This window comes from Mirounga angustirostris, unplaced genomic scaffold (assembly GCF_029215605.1).
Source record: "Mirounga angustirostris isolate CCGP_5_RB_7025 unplaced genomic scaffold, mMirAng1.0.hap1 SCAF_12, whole genome shotgun sequence".
NCBI classification, from domain to species: domain Eukaryota; kingdom Metazoa; phylum Chordata; class Mammalia; order Carnivora; family Phocidae; genus Mirounga; species Mirounga angustirostris.
The window spans coordinates 25316852-25325711 of record NW_026991720.1 but is presented as its reverse complement, the minus strand read 5'-3'; the positions used below and the strand labels follow the sequence as shown (position 1 = coordinate 25325711).

Genomic DNA, 8860 nt, shown 5'->3' with positions numbered 1-8860 from the left:
TGGTAGCAATAAATTCTAGTAAACAGAGCCATTAACAGCATTTTTATAGGGTCAGATGGAGCTATGGCACTAGAAGTGTGGTGCTAAGTAAAATTTGAAAGCTACTATGTTATATTCAACTATTTACTAAGACATTAAAATCAGGTCTTCTCAGGGATATTTGAATGTTTTTCATGATCTTTTATCACCTTGACAGTTCTCTGGCTTTTATGTGACAATGTGGGGAAGAAAAAAAAAAAAAGATTACCTAAGGTTTCACAAAGTTTGAAGTTCTCATTAAAATACGAGCTTTATAAAAGAATATGGCACTCTAAATAAAAATAATTAAACTAGGTGATGAGTAAAACTGCTCATGATCATATTTAGAAATATCTGTGTTATGTTAATAATTTGAATAAAGGTAATAATGATTTTGAATTCTGTCAACATATGGAGCATCTTTGATCAGTACAATTCAACAAAACTGGGACTCCCTAGTTCTCCAAGAATGTGTTAAAGATTAGTTTTGTCTTAATAAAGTAAAATACCAATATAATATTACACTATAAAACCATCCTTTAGTTCAGAAAATTGTTCTTTACTCACCTATGCATCTTTTTAGGTTGCAAAAACATAATAAGTTTTATTACGCACGTATCATTTTATATGAGCATAAAAAATGAAAAAAGTTATATAAATTTAAATTTTCTATTTTGACTTTTACTTTGAGTGCATAAAAATAACATTCCTTGAAATAATAGATTATGTAATTATATCCTGAATATCTAATAATATCAATTAAGTTTTAACATAATTTAGAAAGAGACTAGTGTTGAAAACAAATCTGATTCTTTATCACTAGTGATATGGAAGATTATTTTACTTGTTTGTAGGCAAACATGTTTTATGTAAGCAAAATGTGTTTATTTTAATAAAAATTAGAAAAAAAGAGTCAAGTGCTTGCTTTAGCAGCACATATACTAAAAAATTGGAACAATACAGAGAAGATCCTGCACAAGGATGACACGCAAATTCATGAAGCATTCCATGTTTTAAAAAAAGAAAAAAGTCAAATTTTATATACATGATGTCATAGCTACTATTATTTGGGTTCAAATATAAGTTTTGGAAAAGGAGTTGACTTAAAATAATACTAAATAGTAGCAAAAATGGCACACAGATAGGATTAAAATCTTGCAAGTGATATGTGAATAACTGATATTGGAGAAACATGGATGTAGTCCATTCCCTCTGCAATATTATAAAAGAAACTGAGGTCCAGAGAGATTAGATGATTCACACAATTTAAGTACAAGAGCAAGTCAGAACACCTGAGTACCAGTACCTTCTGCTATGCTACGATAAACCACCTCTGCTCTACCACCCCCGTGATAATTACATTAATCGGGATAGAATTGAGTGTACAAATTATGAGTGCACTCATATAACTAACTCTTTAAAGATAATTTTAGACAATGCTTAAAGCCATCAACTCAAAACAAAACTGCCCAGAGGTACATAGGTACATACCCTAGCACTTTCTAAAAACAAAAGGAATAACGCATTGTCTTAAATCACCTACGTAGTTTTTTTGTTTTGTTTTGTTTTTATTCCAGGTGACCATTTTTGTGGATGCCCCCTTTTTTTTTTTTAAGATTTTATTTATTTATTTGACAGAGAGAGACACAGCGAGAGAAGAAACAAAGCGGGGGGAGTGGGAGAGGGAGAAGCAGGCTTTCCACGGAGCAGGGACTCCAATGCGGGCTCCATCCCAGGACCTGGGATCATGACCTGAGCCTAAGCAGGTGCTTAACGACTGAGCCACCCAGGCACCCCACCTAGGTAGTTTTTGTTATGAGAGTGAGTGTTCATTTTTCACTCAATTTTGACAAAATTTTTCTTATATTAATTTTCTTACTAAATTAAAGTTTTGGGTTTTTTTTAAAGATTTTATTTATTTATTTGACAGAGAGAGACACAGCGAGAGAGGGAACACAAGCAGGGGGAGTGGGAGAGGGAGAAGCAGGCTTCCCACCGAGCAGGGAGCCTGATGCGGGGCTCGATCCCAGCACCTCATGACCCGAGCTGAAGGCAGACACTTAACAACTGAGCCACCCAGGCGCCCCTAAATTAAAGTTTTAAATAAACATTTATTTAAAATCTGACTTCCCATCTTTTTACGTCTTTTGTTCTGGTACCTTTGTATGACATTCCATACATGAATATTTCAAATAATGGTCAATTTGAATATAATTTACATAAACTTATTCTTGAAATGTATTACTTAAGCATAGTGATTTTGGTTGTGCTTACATTATTGATAAGTATTCTCCCTAAAGCGAATGCAAAGCTAAAAATTCAATAGGTGGCTGATAGCATTTGTCCTGTATTTTCTATCAAACGTTTCTCCATGGATCCTAGAGAAATTCTTTATAAGATAATTTAAAAGTATTTTGCTCTTTGTATTCTCTTCTGGAGGATTTATAATGCTCTATACTTTCATTAAGATTCTCTCAGGTTGTACAAGACTTTTACATAACCATAAGTTTTGATAATTCATTCCCATATAGTAGAAATTAGTGTTAAATGTCAAAGAGGGTACTTCCTATGTTCTCTAAGGATTTTAATGGTTTCCTGTCTCACATTTAGGTCTTTAATCCATTTCAAATTGATTTTTGTGTATGGTATAAGAAAGTGGTGCAGTTTCATTCCTCTGCATGTTGCTGTCCAGTTTTCCCAACACCATTTTTTGAAGAGACTGTCTTTTTTCCATTGAATATTCTTTCCTGCTTTGCGGAAGATTAGTTGACCATATAGTTGTGGGTCCATTTCTGGGTTTTCTAGTCTATTCCATTGATCTATGTGTCTGTTTTTGTGCCAGTACCATACTGTTTTGATTACTACAGCTTTGTAATATAACCTGAAGTCCAGAATTATGATGCCTCCAGTTCTGCTTTTCTTTTTCAAGATTGCTTTGGCTAATCCAGGTTTTTGTGGTAATATACATATTTTAGGATTATTTGTTCTAGTTCTGTGAAAAATGTTGATGGTATTTTGATAGGAATCACATTAAATACGTAGATTGCTTTGGGTAATATAGACATTTTAACAATATTTGTTCTTCTAATCCATGGGCATGGAATGTCTTTCCATTTTTTTATATCATCTTCAATTTCTTTCATCAGTGTTTTATAGTTTTCAGAGTACAGATCTTTTGGTTAGGCTTGTTCCTTGGTTACTTAAAGTTTTTTGGTGCAATTGTAAATGGGATTGATTCCTTGATTTCTCTTTCTGCTGCTTCATTATCATTGATGGGAATAAAAAGTGAATACAAAGTTTGAAAAACAATTTTCCAGCATCTTGTGAAGTTAAACGTATACTTAAAGATGACCCGGAAATTCCATTTGTAAGTGTTTACTGAAACGAAAAGAAAAATTTCTTCACACACACAGTTTCTGTGAATAGTTATAGGATAGTACTTTAGCTTAGGAATGGATAAACACACAGTGATGGGAGTATGACTCAGCAATAACAAGGGATGCACTGATGTTGTACCAACAACCTGGTTGAATTTCAAATGCACCATGTTAAGTGAAAGAAGCCAGCCTCAAAGACTGGGTTTTAATAAATTTAATAATTTTAACACATAGGTTTATTATGAGGATGAAAATGACATCACAGATGTGAAAGTGCCTAAAGTGAAGCAGGTACTCAATGGAGTTACTAAAATATTATTAGGATAATGAAGCTCTCCCACTGTCTGGATCTAGATCCATTAAATACAAAGAACTCCAATGTTTCAACAAATATGATAGTCTCATACTACATGGCAACCAATAATTAGTGTTTTGATGGAATCACCTACTGTTTATTCAGTAGTACCAACTATGTGAACTATGTAGAACTACAAAGGAAATGAGGAGTGGCAGTATATTTTAGGCTTAGACTAACACTAACTTAAAAGGATCTGATTTTTTATTGCAAAGAAGTCTTGCTTTGTGTTCCCACAAAATCTGGCATATAATGTTTTAGAATATTTTGCATTCTGTTCAGAAAGAAATGTCTTATATTCTTACTTGCTACATGGAAATTTGAACAATATACTAAGTGATTCGTCATTAAATAAATGAATTGGATGTTAATTTAAATTTGTACCTGCACTGTGTGGTGGCCTTTAAATCTTGATATTTATATCAGTGTCTGCATTTGTGAAGCCATGCTACCCTGCCTGCTTAAAGAGAAACTTAAAATGGCCTTTGAGTCTATTATTCTGAACTTGCTACAAGAAAACATTTTTGTTACTATCCTGAAGCAGAAGCATGCATTTCACAACACACCATGTGGTCTTCCACTGAGCTAACTACCATGTGATTCTTGCACTGAGTTTAATATTGAACAAGTAAAATGTATTACAGCTGAAATATCAAGTGGGATAATGTAACCAAAGTAACATCTAGATTTCTCCAGATATTTTAAAGTTAGCTTAAATCTCATAGTGATATAATCTTATAACTCTAAGGCTTTTCATTATTGTTCTAAACCAAAATATTTCATACATCTAATAACTGTATTTAGCAGTTTCATAGGATACAGGTTCAATGTATAAAATCTATTGTATTTCTATATTCTAGCAACAATTTAGAAAATGAATTTTTTTAAAAAGTACCATATAAATAACATTAAAATGGAAAACTTTTAAAGGGATAACTAACAAAATTTGTGCCAGACTTGTTCAATAAAATATACAAAATATTTCTGAGAGAAATTTTAAAGGTATAAATAAATGGAGATATAAAAAAAATAGATCAAAGACTCAGTATTGTTAAGCTGATAGTTCTTCCCAAAGTTAACTATAGATTCATCAAATCCCAATTAAAATCACTTTTTTTTTGTAGACATTCACAAACTAAGACTTTGTATGTAAATACAATGGACCTAAAATGGACCAGATAATTGTGAAAAACAACAACAATATTGGAAAATTTACATTATATGATTTTAAGACTTACTACAAAACTACAGTAATCAAGACAATGTGTATGATGTAAAGAAAACATTTAGATCAATGAAACAGAAGAAAGAATCCGTGTGTGTGTGTGTGTGTATATAATCTCCAATTGATTTTCAACAAAGATGCTAAGGCAATTGAAAAGGTAAAGAATTGTCTTTGAGAAAAACAGTGGTGAAGTAACTGGATATCCATAGGCAAAAATACTAAACCTTGTCACATGGTGTTAAAAATTTAACTCCAAATAGATTAAAGACTACAAAGGAGCAAGAAAAACAACACAACTTCTTGAAGAGGACATTGGAACAAATGTAAATGGCTTTGGGTGAGCAAATATTTCTTAAGTAGGATACAAAAAAGTAAATTAGATTTCATCAAAATTTAAACTGGTGTTCTCCAAAGACATCTTAGGAAAAAGAAACAGCAAATCATAGATGGAAAAAGCATTTGCAAACTATATATCCAGTGATGGACTTACATCCAAGGTATATAAATAACCCTTACAATTTAATGAGAATTCAAGGAGTCAAATAAAAAATGTTGCTTTAAAGAGATACTTCACCAGAGAATATACAGAAATGGCAAATAAACACATAAAAAGACACTCAATGTCCTTAATTATCAGGGAAACACAAATTTCAAATATATACACCAGAAAGGCTAAAACTCAAAGACTAACAAAATTAAGTGTTGGAAAAGGATATGGTGTAATCAAAGCTCTCAAACATTATATATTCTAACTAGAATATAAAAAGTACAGTCACTTTGGAAAAGATTTTTGGAATTTCTTGTAATCTTAAACGTTCATTTACCATATGTTCCAGAAATTCCACTGTTAAGTTTTTAACCCAGAGGGAAAATATATTTTCACACAAAGATGTGTGCATGAATGTTTGTGGAACCCTTAATCTTAATAGCCAAAAACTAGGAAGAACTCAACTACACATCATCTAAAATATGTGTAATTAAGTTATGATATATCTAAACAATAGAACATTATTCAGCAATAAAAAAAAACTATTGATGGATGCAACAACAGGGATGAATTTCAAAAACATTCTAAGTGAAAGAGCTCAGATGCAAAGACTGCAAACTCTATGATTCCATTTATATGAACTTCTAAAAAAGGGCAAAACCATGGGATACAGAGCGGATTAGTGTTTGCTAAGGCGGATGGCTGGAGGAGGCATTATGGCAGAGTGATGACAGAATTTCTGGGGGGTGATAGAAATGTTCTGTGTCATGATTGTGATATTGATTATACAACAGTACACATTTGGCAAAATTATATGGCTAAAATTGATAGATTTTAGTTCTGTAAATTATGTCTCAAAAAAGCTGAGGAAAAGAACACAAAAAATTATCAAAGACCCAAAATTACTTTTGTTTCATGGCTTATATCTACCAATATTTAGTGCATTATAAGTTAATACTGTAAAAACTTTAAAATATGTATTAATTTATTTTAAAAAAACTTCTGTAAACTTAAAAATAGTCTATAATTTAAAAATATGATGGGGCACCTGGGTGGCTCAGTCTGTTAAGAGTCCAATTCATGATAACCCTTCAAGTCGTGATCTCAGGGTTGTGAGATCACGCCCTGCATCTATGGTGCTTCACGCTTAGCCCAGAGTCATTACCTCTCCCTCTGCCCTTCCCCCCTGCACCCCTCACCCCTGTGCGCTCTCTCTCTCTCTCAATAAATAAATAAATAAATAAAACATGTTAAATACAGTTTTTATGAAAATAGATTTTAAAATATTTTACTATCTTTCAAAAAGTAAATCCATTACATATTTTATGACAAAAACTTTATTTTCAAAACAAAATTAACTCCCTGAGAAGAATAGCATTGTGTTATATTTTAACGTCTGGCCTAATAGGAGACAGCTGGATTCTCATATCCACTTCTGTATTTAATTTGTTGTGATATATTTTTTTAAAGATTTATTTATTTATCTCAGAGAGAGGGAGCAGGAGTGGGAGTGGCAGAAGGAGAAGGAAAGAGAACCTCACTCAAGCAGACTCTGCACTGAGCTCAGAGCCTGCCTCACATGGTTCCATCTCAGGACTCTGAGATTATGCCCTGCGCCGAAAACAAGTGTTAGCTGCTTAACAGACTCTACCACCTAGGTGCCCCCTGTGGTGATATATTTATTAAGAAAATCTAGTTTTACACACATATATTTTGAATAGGGAGGAAGATTTCATAGCTTTTTCAAGTGGTAGTTTCTTAAAAATGAGTTGCAGTGTGGAATATAGAACCCTATAAATCCTTTTTCTACTGTTGCATTGCATCTTAAATGGATATATAACCCATGCATGCAATATCAAACATTAGCTAAGATATGAAGCAATAAGATCTAGTAAGCATTGCTGCTGGGAGAAAAAAGTGATATACACACAATGGAAACAATTCGACATTATCTTTTAAAGCTGAACAGGTATAGATCTTTTTTTTTTTTTAAGATTTTATTTATTTGTCAGAGAGACAGCGAGAGAAGAGCACAAGCAGGGGGGAGGGGCAGTCAGAGGGAGAAGCAGGCTCCCCGCTGAGCCAGGAGCCAGATGCAGGGCTCAATCCCAGGACCTCTGGGATCATGACCTGAGCTGAAGGCAGACGCTTAACCGACTGAACCACCCATGTGTCCCAAGTTAGAGATCTTTTAAAAATGTCCACATCTGTTCCCAAACAGACAGGTATGAAAATATTCCTAACAGTATTATTTGTAATACCAAGATACTGCAAACCTTCCAAATGTTCATCAGAGAATAATGTACAAATAAATTATAGCATAATCCCACAATAGAATATAATTATACAGCACTGACAAAGACTGAACAAAAGCTACATTCAACAACATATATGAATTTTAGAAAAGTACTGTTGACTGGACAAAAATTGCTTAAAAATGTACGTTGTATAAATGAGACTTAAAAACAGGGAAAAGTGGATAAAATATTGCTTAGGGATCTATGCATATGTGACGACTGATAATTATAGCAAGTAAATGATAGGGAAAAATTAAAAAGCATTAGTACTTCTGAGGGAAAGGCATGGAGAGGGAATTGGAGAACAGAACATAGTATCTTCAACAAAAGGTAATGTTTTATTTCTAAAGTCAGTGTGTTTTATTATTAATTATCATTACAATTCATAACATATACAACCTGCATGTGTGTTATGCACATTATCTATATATGTGTTATAGGATTCTTTTAATAGGATTGCCAAAGATTTTTGAAGAGAAGACTTTCCATCTTCATAGTCTGCTGAGATTTCATACCGTCATACTTGTTTAAAGTGAGGGGTAACATAAAACAGTATCATATAAGATTTCCCTGATAGTATCATCAGAGAAAAATCCATATTTGATCCATGTAGATAATTTCTTTCAAAAATCAACATAATATGCACTATATATATGAGTCATAAGACATTGTACACTACACAATGTCTTATGACTCTTAACAGAGTTGAGACTGAATCATTGAACCCACAGTTTTTCTTTGCATTCTTCCATTAATTTCAATTCTAAGCAAACACAAGCAGTACCTTACATGAAATATGCCCAGAAATTGCACCATAAACATCCATTCTTGTGAAACAAATGGAAATCAGAAGCAAACCAAATAAAATTTCTCATTCTACTCATACTTCTCTCATTTTGGCTTCTGGGTGGTTCTTTTTTAGACCCACACAGATTCATTTAAACTCTGCTGATGAAATACAGCATTTATTTTCATGACTTTCCCATCAAATTTAACAATCAGGCAGTAACAAGAGACTATATATTTTCATGGCATTCTTTCAGGAAATTGAAATATAATAACTTTGAATTCCGACCTTATTTTCAAGGTCAGATATACAGT

General features: G+C 32.7%; 1 pseudogene; it reads left to right on the top strand.

The window, feature by feature from the left end:
- The first annotated feature begins 935 nt into the window (after positions 1–935).
- Positions 936–1034, top strand: LOC123836170 (U6 spliceosomal RNA; annotated as a pseudogene).
- The last annotated feature ends 7826 nt before the right edge of the window (positions 1035–8860 follow it).